The sequence below is a fragment of the Lemur catta genome, chromosome 8 (assembly GCF_020740605.2).
Source record: "Lemur catta isolate mLemCat1 chromosome 8, mLemCat1.pri, whole genome shotgun sequence".
In the NCBI taxonomy this organism is placed as follows: Eukaryota; Metazoa; Chordata; class Mammalia; order Primates; family Lemuridae; genus Lemur; species Lemur catta.
Window position 1 is genome coordinate 40,188,682 of NC_059135.1, and position 19,887 is coordinate 40,208,568.

The following is a 19,887-nucleotide window of genomic DNA, read 5'->3' on the forward strand; positions in this document are numbered from 1 at the left end:
ACTAGCTACTACATTTCATTCTCATCTTGACCAAGGATCAATAGCAGACTTCCAGGCGTCCCTAGAGATAAGCACAGGACTGACCCAGTCCAGTTGTAAGATAACCCTATACTTGCACAGTGTTATGGTCCCCATTTTAGAGATAAAGAAATTAAGGCTTTAAGATATTAAATAACTAGCCAAGGCCATACAGCTGACATGTGGCAGAACTGGGATTTTTCATAAGCAGTTAAATGACTTCTTGAAGTTGGTCTATTACTGGATAAGGCTTAATCTAGGAGGAAAATCCAGGTTTCACAATACTGAGTTCCTCGGATAAGTTGTGTCTATAATTCAAGATGGGCTTACCTTGAAAGTTAGAGAAAATTGCAACAGGCAAAAATATAGAAGAGTGGAGAGTGTTCAATGGGTAGAAAGCAACTGCAAAGAACTAACCATAACTTAAAGCTAGAGTGTTTCCTGAAGCTCATACAACTTTGGCAGCCCTTTTAAACAAAGAGTAGAAACTACTTATGTAGCATTAAGTACAAAAGTGGATATTTACTTAAAATGAGAAAGAAAATTACAGCAAATTACAGATTTAAAAAGCTGAAAAATTCCCAAAACATCACACAATTCAGAAAAAAAGTATTTTAAATTAACTACTGGACATATCTCTATATATTTTATTCCTATATTTTTTGGCTGTATACTTAAAAAAATAGACTTCACTTTTCAAAATAGTTTTAGATTTCCAGAAAAGTTGTGAAGATAACACTGAGAGTTCCCATATACCTGCTCACTCAGTTTCTCCTATTATTAACATCTTACATCAATATGGTACATTTGTCATCTAGTTTATTGTTAATGAACCAATATTGATATGATGCTGTTAACTGAAGTTCATGTTTATTCAGATTTCCTTAGTTTTTACCTAAAATCTTTTTCTCTTGTCAGGCTCTCATGTTTTTGATGACCTTGACAGTTTTGAGGCATACTGGTCAAGTATTTTGGAGGATGCCCCTCTATTGGAATTTTCACACTGTTTACATGTCAGAACTAAAATTGGAAGTTGACATGTACTTTGAAATCACCTCTTCAAGTGTAGAAAATTTTGTAATATACTCTATCTGTAAGGAGAGTAGAAAGGTAATTCAGTGTTTCTCTTGCATGGTTAATCAAAATAATTGTTATTGATAATTGAAATATAGAACATAATTGAAATGTAACATTACACACAGATGTACTCATAGTGCAGCTACAGATTTTTGTCTTACAAACCCAGAAATTCTGATTGATACTATTTCACAAAATTCAAAAAAGGGAAAGATGTATGATGCCTTAATAACAGTATTAATTGCATTTTCACATATGTTCCTGACAGGAGCGTACTTCTGTTTTGACTAGGCATTGATGAGGCTGGATCCATTACTTGCAATTTTATATGTATTGGAAGAATTTTTCTCAGACTAATTTCTGGCTCTAAACATTGAAAAACGGTTTCCCTTTTTTTTAATGCACATATTTTATGCTGGGAGCTGTAGGATAGTCTGCCTATGCCTTTGTGTCACAGTGACAGGTAGGTCAACTCAGTGGGTTACAGTAGATTTCCTGGAAGTCATTCTTATCGTGAGAAGGCTAGCAATCACTTTACTCTATGTGGGAGTGACTATGAACTACAAATATACTCTAGCAAACTCAAACCTAATGAATCATCAAGTCCACTTCCCTTTACCAGATCCCAAGCCACCCATGACTTGGGAGAAATGGTAATGGGGAGGATGTTGAACTTGTATTTCATAATCTTTGTGAAATCTCTTGTTAGTCCTAACAGGCTGTTAATACTATACACTTTTCTAGGTGAGTGATCACATGATTGAATTTTTCATTTCAGCAAATAATACTTTATAAATTGATAATAAATTCATAGATAATATGAATAAAAATACATAATTAAATAGAGTTTATCCCAGGAATGTGAAAATGCTTCAACATGAGAAAAAGCAGTAAGAGTATTTTACCACATTAATTAAACAGAAAAAATATATCATAATTTCAATTATATATGGGAAAAAGGATTTGATAAAGTTCAGAGCACATTTATTATTAAAAACTGTTAGCAACCTATAAGAAATAAACCTCTTGGACTTGATGAAGTTTATATATTAAAAACCATTGGTAAATATTTACTTAATAGAGAAACTTTAGATGCATTGCCTTTTAAGATAGACAAGAAGACAAGGGTTTCACCATAACTGACAATATTTAAAGGAGTATTAAAGGACCTAGACAATGCTGAAAGAAAAAATATTTTTTTAAGTCAATGAAAGTTGTTAGTTTTGGAAGGGAAGAAGAAAAAAAGCTGTCATTTTATAGGCTTAGACTATTTATTTTGACTACCATTTAAATTTTTTCATATGTATTCTTCTCTTCAAGTTCTCTATTCTGTTTGTGTCAGCTTGTAATTTTATACTCTTTAGAAACTTATGCATAACCTGTCTTATTAATAAAATTTGTTAGCATATAGCTGATCCAAAAAAAACTCTTATAATTAAAAAAAAATCTAACATCTCTAGTCACTTACGTTTTTACATTTCACTTTACCTTTATTTTATTTGTGTCATACCCATTTTTATTCTTATTAGTCTTAGACATCTATTTTTATATCTTAAAATATTTTTAAAAGAACCATCGACTCTGTTTTTTGGTGGCTGCTATTTTACCCTTCTATTTGTTACAGGCTTTCGGATTTTTCTTGATTTGATTTTTCTGTTACTCTCTTTCCAATTTTCTTGAGCTGAATTTATTTTCTTGCTATATTGTTTCCCAATAGTTCATTTTCTTGTCTTATAGTAACAGAATCTGTATGATATTGATCCTTTGGAATTTATTGAGGCTTCCTTTGCAGCCAGCAGCTAGTCGGTTTTCATCTAATTATAGATGTTTGAAAAGAAAATGCACTCTCCATTTTTTATGTGTAGAGTTTTATATACTTTATGTATAGTCATATTGTTTAGGTTTTCGATATTTCTGCTCGTTTTTTATTTGCTGGATCTACCACTTTCCGAGAAATTCAATTTTTGTAACCATTGATTTATCTGCTTCTTCCTTCGGTTGTGCCTGTTGTTGCTTGGTGTAATTTGAAGGTCTATTTGTAAAATTTATATCTCATCTCTTTGATGGATGTATAGTCTTTATTTTGCTTCTTTTATAAGAACATAATGTTCTTCTTTATTCTTTATGATCTTTGTAGCCTTAAATTCTTTTGTATCCAATTTTAAGCTTGCTGCCACAGCTTTTTTGGATTCTATTTTATTTTCAACCTTCTGTGTCATTTTGTTTTAAGAGTGTCTCTTATAGTTGACATGTAGTGGAGTCTTGTATTGTAATACAACCTCAGAGATTTTTTTCTTTTATGGGTGAATTTAAATTACTTAAATTCATTAAAATTGCTGTTATATTGGGAACTAGTTCTCCCATTTTATTTCACTGTTTTCATATATTGTACTTTCTTTTTCTTTATTTTTTTAACTCTTTCCTCCTCCTTGCTATTGGAGAGAAAGATTTTTTTCTGCTTGGTAAAAGTAATACATCCTACTTTTTATGATGATTGCCCTTAAAGTTCCTACTCATGCTTATTTACTCTTGTTGATTAATGACATTTATTAGCATCTATGTATTCTTCCTAATAAGACAAGACCTGTACCATACTCTCTTGCCCCTTAGCTTCCTTCCACAACTAATCACGTAACCAAAATTTTACTTTTGGATTATTATATGTATACATTATATTTTGCTTTTGTGTGGGGATTTTTGTGACAATTATATATTTTATCAGGATATTTTGTTACATTTATTTTCTTTATCACTCGAAAAATTTCCCGATTATTTTCTCATTTTTATTTGATTACTTTCCCCCAAAGCATTTTCAGTGTGGCCTTTGTATGATAAACCCTCTATGGCTCTGTGTCTTAAGTTTGGATTCCCAAAAACAGACCCTGAGAAGAGAATTCATGTGTAAGGGATTTGTTAAGAAAGTATTCACATCAAAACACCTAGGAAAGAGTAGAAAACATAACAGAAAAAAGAAGTCATGCAAAGGTGAGATTTCAGGCAATGTTCTAGCCTCAGCCTGATCCTGTGGGGAGAGTTGGAGCACCAGTCACACTTCAGAAATTGTCCCACCTTGAGAAGGAAGCTGTGCTTGCATATTTCACACTAGTTACATTGACCGTGGGCTGCTCCAGTGGGGTGTCAGTTCCCAGGCACTTCTACCTTGAGTGTGTAGTTGAAACTTCAGTAGCCAAAGGGCAGTCTTCTGAATCAGTTAAACCTATTCACAAAACAAACAAGGTATACAGAATCCAGAGGATAAATGCACTTGTGATAGTTAATTTTATGTGTTAACTTGACTGGGCTAAGGAATGCCTAGGTAGGTGGTAAAACATTATTTCTGGGTATGTCTGTGAGAGTGTTTTTGGAAGAGATTAGCATTTGAATCAGTAGAGTGAGTAAAGATCACCCCCACCAATGTGGGTGGGCATCGTCCAACCCACACAGGGCCCAAATGGAACAAAAAGGTAGAAGAGTGAATTTGCTCTCTCTTTTTGAGCAGGGCATTCATCTTCTCTTGCCCTCAGACATTGGTACTCCTGGTTTTCGGGCCTTTGGACTCAGACTGAATTATGCCACCAGCTTTACTGGTTCTCCAGCTTGCAGACAGCAGATCGTGGAACTTCTTGGCCTCTGTAATTGTATAAGCCAATGTGGCAATGAATTAATCTCTCTCTACACATATGTATGGAAAGAAGGAGAGACATAGGATACACACAGACACACACACACACACACCAGTCCCTGTTGACTGTCTTGCTCTCAGAAACCAGGGCCTGTTAGCCATCACTATCCTTCTCTGTGGGTCAGAATGCCCTGGATGCTATTTCAACCTTGTTGCCAATTATAGTTATTGCACATACCTTGCCTCTGACAATTAAGTGCTGCCATCTCCCTCTGCTACTCAGTAATCCTGTTGTCCCCATTGTCACTAGGGAGCCAAGTTATAGAAGAGTATCTTCTGCCATCAGCATCAGCCTGCAGAGGGCAGCCACTTCAGAGCTTCTCAGGAATGGTGGTGTATCTCTATCCAGGGCATTCCTTATCACCATAATTAATGAAACATTCTCCAGCCCCTCCCAAGGAAAGTCAGCTGGTCGGTTCTCAAGTCTTATGTAATAGACTCATTCTAGCATGTTCACTTCTCTGGAACATTTGTTTCCTTTTCTCAGTACTCTGACAGTGCAATTCTAGCATTTCTGATTTATTTGATAGAAAGGCCATCATTTTTTCCAAGCTTGCAAGAGCATATCCAGCAGCATATCAGAACTTGAGCCTTTGCCAGGGCACTAAATCCTGAGTCACAGAGAGTGCCCCCATATCAACAAACTCTCCATAATCCGGCTTCAAGTTCAGGTCCTCTCTTGGTTCAGGAACTTTAAGAGTTATTTCTGGGCACACTGTCCTGGTTTCTTCCAGTTCATGTTAGCCAGGCCTTGCAGCAACTTTGGTAACAAATCCCCCTTCTCACTAGCAATTCCTGAGTAAGGCCGTGGTAACACTTGGCCCTAGATATTGGTCTAGTGGCAAAGAGAGGAGATGGGAAGCAGATGTGAGGAGGACACCATTTCCAGCTCATTTTCCTCGGTAGAGGCTTCTGCATAGTCTTTAGGGTACCATTTAGAAATTAATCTTAAAAGAGATGAAATAATCTATTTTCATCTGTTTCAAAGACTATCCTCTTGAGAAAGACCTATTCAAAGATTACATATAAGAACTTAATTATTATTTTTCCTTTTTAATTACTTAAAAATTGATACTTAGAAATGTGATCTAAAATATTCTGCCTTATATTATAATTCAGTATTCTAAAAAACACTTGAAGTGAAAATGCACCTCAACGAGACTCATAACATTTAATCATTGACCTGGATATGACTTTGAATTCTTAATGTCCAACTAACACTTAGCACTTTCCATTGACTATTTCCTAGGCTTGCTTAGAAGAATAGGAAAGATGATAAGTTGAATAACTTATTGTTCATATTTGGCAGTCAACTACAGAGATGTAAAGTTAATAATATAATTGCCAGGAAAGTTATAAATAAAAAAAAATTCTGGCAATCAGGATGCAACTGGAACATTTTGCACTAAGACATGCAGTTAATCATCCAGCTGTGCTCTTGGTTAATAACTCATAGAATGTAGAAAGGAAACAGATGACTAATATTTTCCCATCATTGTGGTTTTAGTGTACTTGGTCGACAGAATGCTGCTGGTAAAATTAGGAGAGAATTGTGAGTAAAAGGAAAATGATTTATTTGTTTAAGGCATAAACATAAGTTGAATACATTTCACTAGTTTGAAACATTTACAATACTTTATATTCTCCTTCAATAGCCTGATGGCCTTACAAAACCATTATATGATTACCTAAAGATTACATAGGTAAAATTTTTGCTATTCAAGCTTTGTGAATTGTGACAATTGCCATAATTGACGTATAATTGCATATATACAATTATAGCTTTGTAAAAAGATTTGAGATGGTAAATTTTTTTGTAGTCTTAAAATTGTTGTCTTCACATTTTCCCATATTCTATGCATCCTAGCCTGTGTACGAAAAGAAATACCTTATAAAATAAAGGAAACAGACAAATTCAGAATACCATAATACTGTAATTGGCTAAGTAAGCACTTATATCTAAATATGAAGACTAAAAGGCAAAACTATTAAAATAAATAACTACAACAGTTGGTTAAGAGATAGGCAATATAAAAATATAAATTAAAACATCAATAAATCAGAATGTGGGAGGGGGATAGTGTTAAAATGTAGAGTTAGTTTTTGTCACTTTTTTTTGCCATCAAAGTTAAGTCATTGTCAGTTTAAAATAGCCTGTTATAACTATAAAATGTTTTTTGTAAGCCTCATGATAAGCAAAGCAAAATCTATAATACATACACTAAAAATAAGTAGCATTAAACCAAAATGTGCTACTAGAGGAAATCACTTAACCACAAAGGAAGACAGTAAAAGAAAAAAGAAAGAAAGAAAGGATCTTCAAAACAGCCAAAAAACAAGTAACAAAATGGTAGAGTAAACTCTTACTTATCAATAATGACCTTGAGTATAAGTGTCTTAAATCCTCCAATTAAAACACATAGAGTAGTGGAATGGATAAAAAAACAAGGTTTGACCATATGCTGTCTATAAGATCCCTTCACTTGTAAAGACACACACAGACTGAAAGTGAAAATATGGAAAAAGATATTCCATGCAAATGGAAACCAAAAAAGAGCAGGAACTATACTTATATCAGATAAAACAGACTTTAAGTCAAGAATGGTAAAAAAAAAATCAAAGAAGGCCATTATATAATAATAAAGGGGTCAATACAACAAGAGAATATAATAATTGTAAATATAAATGAATCCAACACTAGAGTGCCCAAATATGTAAAACAAATTTTAATAGATCTAAAGGGAGAGGTTGATTGCAGCACAGTAATAGTAGAGGTCTTCAGCACCCCACTTTCAGCAATGGAAAAATCATCCTGATAGAAAATCAATGAAGAAATATGAGTTAAATTGCACTCTAGAACAAATGGACCCAACAACAGACATTTACAGAACATTCCATCCAACAGCTGCAGAATACACAATTTTCTCAACAGCACATGGAACATTCTCCAGGATAGACCATATGGTAGATTACAAAACAAGTCATAACAAATTAAGAAAAAACCAAATCATATAAAGTATCTTTTCTGACCATAATGAAATAAAACTAAAAATCAATAATAGAAGAAATGTTGGAGACTGTACAAATTCATGAAAATTAAACAATATGCTCCTAACAATAAATGAGTCAATGAAGAAATTAAAAAGGAAATTAAAAAATTCTTTGAGACAAATGAAAATGGAAACACAACATACTGAAAGCTGTGGGATACAGCAAAAACTTCTAAGAGGGAAGTTTTGAGTAATAAACACCTACTCCAAAACCGAGAAAGACCAAGCAAACAACATAACTGTGCACCTTAAGGAACTAGAAAAGCAAGAACAAATCAAACCCAAAATTAGTAGAAGGAAAGAAATAATAGTGATCATGGCAGAAATAAGTGTAATTGAGACAAAAAATACAAAAGATCAATGAAATGAAAAATTGGTGTTTTGAAAAGATAAACAAAATCTACGAAACTTTACCTAGACTAAGAAAAAAAGAGAAGACAAAATCAGCGACAACAAAGAAGGTATTATAACTGATATCACAGAAATACAAAGGATCATTAGAGACTATCATAAACAACCATATGCCAACAAATTGGAAAACCTAGAGGAAAAGGACAAATTCCTGGACACATACAACCTACCAATATTGAACCATGAGAAAATAGAAAAGCTGAATAGATCAGTAATGAGTAACAAATTTGAAGCAGTAATAAAAAGTCTCCCATCAAAGAAAAGCCCAGGAGCTTATGGCTTCACTGCTGAAGTCTACCAAACATTTAAAGAAGAGCTAATATAAATTCTAATGTAACTATTCCAAAAAATTGAAGAGGAGGGAATACTGCAAACTCTACGAAGCCAGCATTATTCTGATACCCAAATAAGACAAGGAAACGACAACAAAACTACAGGCCAATATCCCTGATGAACATAGATGCAAAAATCCTCAACAAAATATTAGCAAATTGAATTCAACAGCATGTTAAAAGGATCATTTCGTATGATCAAATGGTATTTATCCCTAGGATGCAGGGATGGTTCAAAATATGCAAATTAATAAATGTGATATGCCACATTAACAGAATGAAGGACAAAAGCCAAATAATCATCACAGTAGATACAGAAAAAGCACTTGACAAAATTCAACATCCGTTCACAATAACTGTCAACAAATTATGTGTACAAGAAATGAACCTCAACACAATAAAGCCTGTATATGACAAGCCTGCAGCTAACATCATACTCAATGGTGAAAAGTTGAAAGTTTTTTCTCCAAGATCAGGAACAAAACAATGATGCCCACTCTCATCACTTCTAATCAACTTTGCACTAGATGTCCTAGCCAGAGCAATTAGTCAAGAGAAAGAAATAAAAGGTATTCAAATTGGAAAGGGAGAAGTTAAATAGTCCCTGTTTACAGACTACATAATCTTATATATGAAAACCCTAAAGACGCCACCAAAAATACTGCTAGAAATGATAAACAAATTCTGTCAAGTTTCAGGATACAAAATCAACATAAAAACATTAGTAGCATTTCTATACACCAATAGCAAACAATCTAAAAAAGAAATCAAGAAAGCGATTCTATTTATAATTGCTACAAAAGAAATAAAATACCTAGGAATAAACTTAATCAAAGCAGTGAAAGATCTCTACAATGAAAATTATAAAACACTGATGAAAGAAATTGAAGAGAACATACACACAAAATGGAAAGCTATCCCATGCTGATAGATTGAAAGAATTAATGTTAAAATATCCATATTACCCAAAGCAATCTACAGATTAGGTGCAATCCTTATCAAACTACTATTTCACAAAAATAGAAAAAGTAATCCCAAATTTGTATAGAATCACAGAAGATCCCAAATAGCCAAGGCAATTTTAAGCAAAAAAAAGAACAAAGCTGGAGGCATCACATCAACTGATTTCAAAATATATTATACTATAAAGCTATAGTAATCAAAACATCATGGTACCGGTATAAAAACAGACACAGACCAGTGGAATAGAGAACCTAGAAATAAATCCATGCATGTACAGCCAATTTGTTTTTGACAAAGGAGCCAAGAACATACATTGGGGAAAGGTCATTCTTTTTAATAAATGGTGCTGGGAAAACTGGATATCCATATGCGTAACAATGAAACCAGACCCCTATCTCTCACCACCCGCAAAAATGAAATCAAAATGAATTCAAGCCATGTATTTAGAACCTGAACTATAAAGTGATTAGAAGAAAACATTTGGGAAGATATAAAGCCTGAAACTATAAAACTATTAGAAGAAAACATTTGGGAAGTGCTTCAGGGTGTTGGTCTGGGCAAAGGATTTTTGTGTAAAACCTCAAAAGCATAGGCAACAAAAGCAAAAATAGAGAAATGGGATTACAACAAGCTAAAAATCTGCCCAGCAAAGGAAACAATCAGCAGAATGAAGAGCAAACTGAAGAATGGGAGAAAGTATTTACGAACTCTTCATCTGACAAGGAATTAATAACCAGAATAAATAAGGAACTCAATTCAATAGCAGACCCCCCAAATAATCCAATTTAAAAATGGGGAAAGGATCTGAATAGACATTTCACAAAAGAAGATACACAAATGGACAATAGGTGTATGAAAAAATGCTCCACACCACTAATCATAAGGGAAATGCAAATCAAAACCCCAGTGAGATATCATCTCACCCCAGTTAAAATAGCTTTTACCAAAAAAAAACCAAAAACAAACAAACAAATAAAAAATCAAATGCTGGTGAGAGTGCAGAGAAAGGGGAATGCTAGTGCACGGTTGGTGGGAATGTAAATTAGTACAGCAACTATGGGAAATTTACGGAGTTTCCCCCCAAAACTAAAAATAGATCTACTATATGATCCTGCAGTCCCATTGTTGGATATATATACAAAAGAAAGGAAATCAGTATATGAAAGAGATATCTGCACTCCCATGTTTATTGCAGCACTATTCACAATAGCCAAGATATGGAAGCAACCCGTTAATATATGGATGATAAAGAGAATGTGGCATATATACATAATGGAATATTATTCAGCCTTAAAAAGAAAGAAATGCTTTCATTTGTGATGTGGATCAACATGGATGACATTATGTTAAGTGAAATAAGCTAGGTACCAAAAGAATCAGAACTGGGATGGGCCAACTTGTGACAGGTGGAAATTTTACTAGTGAGAAAGAGAGACAGATTCATCTATAGTTTTGGAAGCTAGAATTCTCACAATTTTCATTTCCTTCTTTTCTCGCTCTCATCCACCTGTCCCGTTTTCATTAATTTATTGTGCATAGTTTCCTCTAGGTTTCACCTTTTGTTTATTTTTATGTTACTTTATTTTTCTCAACTTATTTATTTTGGAATAAAAAATACTTGCACATGGCAACAAATTAAAATTCAAAACTACACAAAGTTATACAGTATATATGTGTGATGTATGTGTGCGTATTTAGATACAACCACACATATTGACCTAGTTCTTCACCTTCTTTTTTTCACCTAACAATTGTTGTAAGGAATTTTTTATTTTGTCATATATATAGAACTAATTATTTTAAGGCTACATATTATTCCTTGTGTGGACATAGCATAAACTATTCTACTAGTTCCCTACTAATAAAGACTTAATTTCCAGGTCTTAACAAACAAAGCTGCCATGAATAACATTGTATAAACTTCCTTGTGAATATGTGTAAAGTCTTTGGATAGTGTTGTAGAAATGCAATCGCTGGTTTGAAAGGTATGTGAATTGATGATTTTTATAGACATTAACGCCTTAATTTGAAGTATCATTTATTTTAGGTAAAACAACAACAGAGTATGTGTAGTTAGCTCCAGAATTTAGTAATGTTTTTCTGTGTTAGCCATATGGGAATCTCTAGAGAGTGAATAAAGTTCCGATAGCTAAAAACCCTTTGAAAGAATGTCAGAGGTAGTGAAAAGCAAGGCAGAAATCCTGTCAGTGTGGCTGCACAGGAGAGCCAGGGCTCTTATTCTAATATTAACCAGGGTTTTAATTTTGTAAGTTTCCTGGGCCATCACAGAAAGTCCTTTGTTTAAAATATTTCAAAGCCAGAAAAAAATCCAGCTTGTAGTTCAGAAGGTAGAGAAATTAGAAACATCTGGTAAGTTCGGTTGCAGACACAGCTTGTGTTGACATGGAGATGTAATAACCAGGAGGTTGACTAGTCCAGTCTAATTCTGGTGAATAATATTTTCTCAGCAGTCTCCTGGCCACAAAGTATCAAAAGGCAATGGGAACATGCTGTAAAGTGCCTTGATGCCCAGAACAATTACACTCTGGAAACATTCTCTTGGCTGGCTGAATGTGACCCATGACCACGGCTCAGTTCATTCCACAAACAGAGTTAGTCACAGAGCACATGTGGAATAACACTCTTTGTGGGACTTTCTTGTGTTGACTTTCTTAGTGCATGATATGATGGGCCTTTACACCTTGGAATGATATTGGCTTGGAATAGTAGGGATGAAAAATAATGCAATACTTTGCTTTACATAATTATATAAGTATATTTTTCATGTGGTTATTGACTGTTCTCTTTTTAGAGCTATCTTATATATGAGTGGGGCCTATCTAAAAGTCTATGACTTCAGTTTTATCATTTCTTACTATTTTAATATTATGTAAACAACATGTAAGCTACTAGTGTCTTAAGAAACATATTGACCTTCAGTTTGTTCCTGTACTTCTGTGTCTTTCTGATCCTTTGAGAGAATATTTTATTTATTTATTTTTTTATTTTTTTCCTCTATGTGTCACTCAGGGAATGAGAGAATATTTATTACTTCACTTTTACATATATACTTCAAAAATAGTCCAGGTGATTTACCTGTCACTTTGTATTTTATTTATTTATATGCCTGTCTCTAATTAGATGTCTACTCAAAATTAAGACTACTACTGTTTTATTTTTCAATGTATTCCTGGTAACTATCAGAGTACCTAGTATACGATAAGTTAAGAATAAATGTTTATAACATGAATAAATCAGTCAGCTAATCATTGGATGGTAAGGTACCTTGATATGAAGTCCAGTCTGACCACTAATAATCATTTTTCTACTATGGCTATATTCTTGCATCTGATTTTTTAAAAGCTTTTTTACTAATCTATATTGCTGAGTACTTTTCCAACCGCAATTGTAAATTTCTGAGTATGTACTTTGAAAGCATCGATATGTAATTCTATAATTAGTCAGTGTAGACCGATTTTGTGATGCCACTTTCAGAGACTTCTGGAATTCTGCTATCTGATGGGAAGAGTTTCTTCTAATGAGAAGTTAGAGTGCTTTTGCTTTCTACTGTACGTGGACATTATAACCTAAAAAAAGTCCAAGGTGTTGCACCAAATTAAAGAGACATCAAAAAATATCTTTCACCAGAAATTCATTGTCTGAATAATTTACAAACCATTACAATTGAATTGTGTTTATTAAACATTCACATATATCTAGTACATCCCAGAGTACTCTACCCATTAAGTCTGCTAAGTTTTCCAAATTGATACAGTTGTATCAATTACACAATATCCTCCTTTTATGGTCTCTTTCCAGCTCTGGATTCAGTATCCCTCTGATTTTATTTCTTTAGAATTCTGTTTGCTTTAAAGTTAAAATTGGCTTTTTAAAGTTATTGTTTCTTTCTTTGTCACTTAATTTTCAACATACAATCTTTCATAGTCTGTTTGCTGGGAAAAAAACATTTTCTCCCTGAGACTCCTCCCCTGCCTTTCATGTTTATATGGGCTAGCCAAATTTCACATCAAAACTGTCATCCTTTCTTTGTATAGGTATATGGGTGTATTAAGGTATCATCTGACAAGACACAATGATGTTATAATATAGCTTTTGTGTTTTGAGAAGGCTAGGGAATGTGATCCAAAATCTGAGAAGTTAAGATTTCATCTATAATAGAGAATGTTGGGGTATTATGTTAGTAATTGAATCCAGCTAGGTTGTGTAGCTTTGGGAAAATTATTTAATTTTTGTAAAGCTTGGTTTCCTTGTCTTTAGAATATTATGAAATTGGAAATTATGTTTGTTCAGCATCTTGCACAGCTAAAATATAGTAGACACTAAAAATGACAGTTAATAAGAGAATATCCAGCTGCAAGAAAGATGAGAAATTGTTTTGTCTGTGAATTGGTATACATGTTGCATGTATAAAGCTACTCTACACTTATATTGTCCACAGCAGAGCTTGCTAATTAGTCAGCGTTCTTTCCCATCGATTCTGGATGCAGCTTTAGGATTAACTCATAAGCAACTAACCATTGCCAGGTAGCCCAAGAAGGGAAATGAGTTGCAACCCATTTTTCACCCCTCAGATAGCACATTTCTTCCATTTTACAGAAAAGAAAAATGAGGCCAAGAGAAGTTATGTAATTTTCTCAAGGTGACACATTTAGGCATGGTCAGAACCTTGTTCTAGAAGCCAGAATTCTTAATTCAGTTCCCCTTCAACTGCAACATCTGTCTTTATTGTTCATCTTCTTTTGTAATAACTGATTCATATCATTTGTCATTTTTTCTTGAGCAAATAAATTAACCCATGATTTTCTTGAGGTAATAATATGTATTGGTTTATATAAATGACTGCTTTACACTGGTGATAATATATGTTTTTTAAAAATCACAGTATTTGATTCAAACCTTATGTTCTGTTGGCTTTCAGAAAAGAAAAAGGAAAAGCCAGAGGGTCAGCAGATGTTGAAGGAGGTATAATCAAGGTAAACACTTAGATAACTAGGAAGTGGTTTCCTAAGCAAGGGTTACTCTAAAAATTTTCCATATACTCTCCTTTGATTGCTGGACTTTTATTTTTTTTTTTCTGGTCTGGATATTCTGCTGTAAATTTTGGGTTGGAATCTAATGAAGCTGGCAACAGTTAAATTAATCCTTCTTTTCACTGAAGACATGCTTATGCTTGCTAACAGCAACAAAATTAATTACGACTTACTCAGTTAGCCAAAGGAAAAACAGGATGAGAAAAGACAATGTGAAGTTTCTTTTTCCCATCACTTACATCTTTACCCCCACTGTTTTTGTTTGTTTTAGTTACATTTTCAAACATTCTCTCATTTTCCCATGTTCTGTGTTCGCCTTAGCAAATCTTCTAATAGCACAGATGACAAACAGGAATTCCACAAGTGCTGACTCATCACAGCAGAGGCCCAGTGGTTTGGCAGGAACCTTAACTTGAAAATGTTGAGACTGGCCCTTTTAAAAATAAGTCCATAGCAGCAGATGTCACTGTTGGTCTATCTTAACTTTGGGGCACGTCTTGACTAGTGTTTGCTCATGAGCATATGAGCCCAGTAATCCTAGATTTTAGGCAGTAAGTTCTTGTGGGACATTTCATCACGGCCTGTGGAACCAATAGAAGGGTCAATTTCTTCCCGAAACCTAATTTAATTACATAGAACTTTTAATATTATTATTGTTAGTTTCACATTAGTGTCATTTTCCTTTTTTATAGAAATTTTTTTCCATGAAGTCCAAATTTTCTTTCTTTTTTCCTTCTTCCTGCATATTATACCTTAAGCTTATTTCTGGTTAAATGTGCTCATTTGTTCATATATAAATCCCCATAATTCTCACATTTTCTAAGACATATTCTTCAGCATTAATTTTTGTGCCATTAACTGCAATGTAATTAATCTTCACTTTTCTTAGTACATAAGTTGTGCAAGTCGTTTATCTATAGTCTCTCAGTTCCCTGTCCTCCTTTTTGATTCTACTCTGTGATGCTAAAGCTGTGACTTTGCAAACTTCATACCTTGGATTTCGTTGGCAGCTTTTTGAAGGCTTTAGAGTAGGGTGTGAAGGTATTAAGGAGTGGGGAGTGGGAGAGCAGACAAACTTTCTTCCTGTTTTTAAGTTTATTTTATTCTTGTTGGCTTCATCCCAAAGCCAATGGCAGTTCCCCGCAGCATCAGGTTGTCGTCCTGTGGAAGTGACTTCAGCCTCCAGTTCCTATTGGCAATTCCAGAACCACCTCATCATGTTCCCTCAGAGATAACCAGCAACAGCCAGAGCCCAAGTCCCTTCCTTAGAGCACCAGATCTGGGGGCTCCTCCTTCTGGTTATCCCCACTTTCTTCCTTTGTTCACTTAACCTCAGGTGTTATAGTTGCTTCCTGAGTTACCTCAGTCTTCCCTTTTTACTTATTCAGCCCACACCTGTGAAACCAACTTCCTCCATTAAACCTCCTCTGTTGTAAACCACGTGGTTTCTGTTTTCCTGACTTGTCTGATACATATGCACACAATCATATATATTTTACATTATATTTAATGTTAAAAATAGTAAAAAAGCAAGTAGCATACTCACTGTAACATGTTTCTGATTTCCTTTTTAAAAATGTTTTTCTGATTTGGGTCTTGAGCACATAATATATGAACGTATGACATGATTTTGACTACTCAGTATGGAATATATTTTGTGAAATGTATACATGCTTCCAAATATAACCAAAGCAAAAATCATTGTTAACATTGATAGTAATTTTTCTTTGTAAAAATACCTAATCCTTGCCAGTGAGGTTCCAGTTAGGTTTTATACTCACTAAAACAACTTGCTTCCTATTTTCTGTCCCTGATCTAGTCCATACTCCATTATACAGAGAGCAAACCAAGACCTGGAGAAATGAAGGGATTGATCAACGTCATACAAATGAGTGGTTGGAAACCTGGAGCAGAACTCCATCAAGTTTTCTTTCTTTTGCCTCAAGCTGCCTTTAGTTTCTCATGATTTTATGTGTATCCAGTGCAAACATTTGTTAGCATTTGACAAGAAATGAGCATAAATAAGGTAACTAGTCCAGGGTTTCTTTGAACTCATCATCATTATGTTAATATACTATGCTGAGAATCTTAATTTGGAAGAGAGTATTGGAAAACTTTTTGCCTTTCTATTAAAGTCAATTACTTTGTTGTACTTAATATTAATTCATTCATTAACATTCTGTCAACTAACACTTATTAATATATAGTGATGTAATAACATGACTCAATGTATTAGTGTCATTTTGACTGTTTTAGATCTATCAACAGTCTCTCCTTCCGTTCAGGGTAGTGCTTGCATAACTTGGGCTACACTAACTTATTTATCTTATTTTCTCAACTCTTTTTTATTCAACCTCCTACAATCTGGTTCCTGCCCTCTCTCTATTGAAACAACCCTTGAGTTCACAAACAACCTCCGCATTGCCAAACTCAATAAATACTTTTCTGCTTCTGACTTGACCCACTTTCTGTGGCAATTGACGCTGTTGACCAATCCTGCCTTCCCAAAAGTACACCCTTTTTTTCCCGAGATAATTTTGTAATAAGTTATCCTCCTTTTCCTCTTACTGCTATTTCTCACATTTCTTACGTAGGATCTCAAGTATCAGTGATCTTCAAAGTTCTGTCCTGGTCTTATGCCCTTCTCACTGTATTTTCTCTCTCACATGACCCTGTGTTAGACCGTCTTTTGGATTTCTGCCATTATGTATGTTCAAAGGCTCCCAAATCAATATCTCCAGCCTGGGCCACCTCCATGAGCTCTGGATCTTTATATACAGCTGCCTACTGGAAAACCGCTCCATCCATATATGTCTTGCTGTGCTCATACCAAGGTACTTGCAGCTTCTGATTCTCATTGTGCTCCACACTCTGTATTCCACAATCTTCCTCCTATTTAAAATGCTTCACCTATTGTTCACTTTCTTCACATAACTGATGCCTAACTCTGCCCTAATATCTAATTTTTTAAATAATGTATTTCAAATGTCTCAGTTTAAATTTTTTGAATGAAACAACTATCTTCATTCAAATGTTTCTTTGAGAAACATTGTTGTTTGATGCTCCTTTCTGTTGTTCATACTTCTCTCATTCATACTTCTGTCTTTTATTCACACCGCAATCTGAATACTTGACTGTCCTCACTGTTTTACTTTTCTCCCTCAATGGATTTTCGTGGTAGTCTCCAAAGATGGAAACTGTCAATATCACACTTCTTCCTTGTACTCCCTGTACTTGCTGCTTTTTACATGAAGAGATAGAACCTATTTCCTCTTCCCTTGAGTATGGGCTGCATTTTAACTTGTTTAATTTGATAGAAAGTGGCAGGAGTGACCTTCTGGGATGTCCTACTCCAAATCTTAAAGGAATATGCTGCTTCCTTGTCCTTACCTTTTGGAGCCTAGTTGTTGTGCTTTAAAGCACATGATTAGGGGCAATGTGGAGTGAGACCCTTGAGGATGAGAGGCTATCATGGACATTTCGGCCCTAGTTGAGCTTCCAGTGAATGTAGCTCTATGAATCATCTCATATACACCACATGGAACAGAAGAACAGCCCCACTGAGCCTAGTCAACCTCTGTAGAATCATTAGTAATAATAACTCTTTGTTGTTTTTAGCCCTAAATTCTGGGGTATATTGTTACACAGCAGTAAGAAACTAAAATAATTCTTCAGTAAGTATGTTACTTGAGTTTCTGTTATGTTTCAAAAACTGTGCTAGAGGCTTAGTGTATGATAGTAAACAAAATATTTGACTTGGAATACCTTCACTTAGTATAGTGCCTACATGTCATAACTACTAAATAAGTGATGTTGATGATGAAAAAATGTATCAAAATGTGAGCTATATCTTTTTCAAATATATTTTGCTCTATCATAGACCCTAAATAAATATTTTTGATGTTAAAAATAAACACTCTGGACTACCAGATAGAATTGAAAGTATGTATTTATTTTTAGTTACAAATTTCATGGTTGCTGGAATATCTTAAACAAAACGAAGAGAATGATGTTTAGAACAAGTTTCAATTTAGTATTTTATTATGTTTATATATATATTTTTTTATTTCAGCATATTTTGGGGGTACAAATGTTTAGGCTACATATATTGCCTTTGCCCCACCTGAATCAGAGCTTCAAACGTGTCCATCCCCCATATGGTGCACACTGCATCCATTGGGCGTAAATATACCTATCCCCTTCCACCTGACACCTGATGAATGTTACTTCTATATGTGTGTGTAAGTGTTGATCAGTTAATACCAATTTGATGGTGAGTACATATGGTGCTTGTTTTTCCATTCTTGTGATACTTCACTTAGGAGAATGGGCTCTAGCTCTATCCAGGATAATACAAGAGGTGCTAGATCACCATTGTTTTTTGTGGCTGAATAGAACTCCATGGTATACATATACCACATTTTATTAATCCACTCGTGTTGATGGGCACTTGGGTTGTTTTCACATCTTTGCCATTGTGAATTGTGCTGCTATAAACATGCTAGTGTAGATGTCTAAAAAAATAGAATGTCTTTTTTTCCTTTGGGTAGATGCCCAGTAATGGGATTGCTGAATCAAATGGTAGTTCTACTTGTAGCTCTTTGAGGTATCTCCATATCACTTTCCACAGAAGTTGTACTAGTTTGCAGTCCCATCAGCAGTGTATGAGTGTTCCTGTGTCTCCACATCCATGCCAACATTTATTGTTTTGGGACTTTTTAATAAAAACCATTCTCACTGGAGATAAGTGATATCTCATTGTGGTTTTGATTTGCATTTCCCTGATGATTAGAGATGTTGAGCATTTTTTCCTATGTTTGTTGCCATTAGTCTGTCTTTGGAAAAGTTTTTGTTCACATCCTTTGCCCACTTTTTAATGGGGTTGTTCGATTTTTTTCTTGCTGATTTTCCTGAGTTCTATATAGATTATAGTTATCAGTCCTTTAATGGATGTGTTACATGTGAATATTTTCTCCCATTCTGTAGGTTGTCTGTTTGCTCTCTTGATAGTTTCCTTGGCTGTGCAAAAGCTTTTTAATTTGATCAGGTCCCATTTATTTATTTTTGTTGTTGCTTTGATTGTCTTTGGGGTCTTCTTCATAAATTCTTTGCCTAGGTTAATGTCTATAAGAGTTTTTCCAACATTTTCTTCTAGAATTCTTATAGTTTCATGCCTTAGGCTTAAGTCTGTTATCCACTGTGAAAATACTGGAATTGATAAACAAATTCAGCGAAGTCTCAGGTTATAAAATCAAAGTACACAAATCAGTAGCATTCCTGTACACCAACAACAATCAAAGTGA

At 34.3% G+C, this 19,887-nt stretch overlaps 1 long non-coding RNA gene across 1 annotated transcript in view; it reads left to right on the plus strand.

The window, feature by feature from the left end:
• The window catches only part of LOC123643716, a 66,184-nt gene extending 47,516 nt beyond the window's left edge, over positions 1–18,668 (plus strand). Inside the window, exons 2-4 of the long non-coding RNA XR_006736891.1 lie at positions 14,473–14,527; positions 16,404–16,610; positions 18,657–18,668. This is a non-coding gene — a long non-coding RNA (uncharacterized LOC123643716). The remainder of the gene's footprint in view (positions 1–14,472; positions 14,528–16,403; positions 16,611–18,656) is intronic.
• The last annotated feature ends 1,219 nt before the right edge of the window (positions 18,669–19,887 follow it).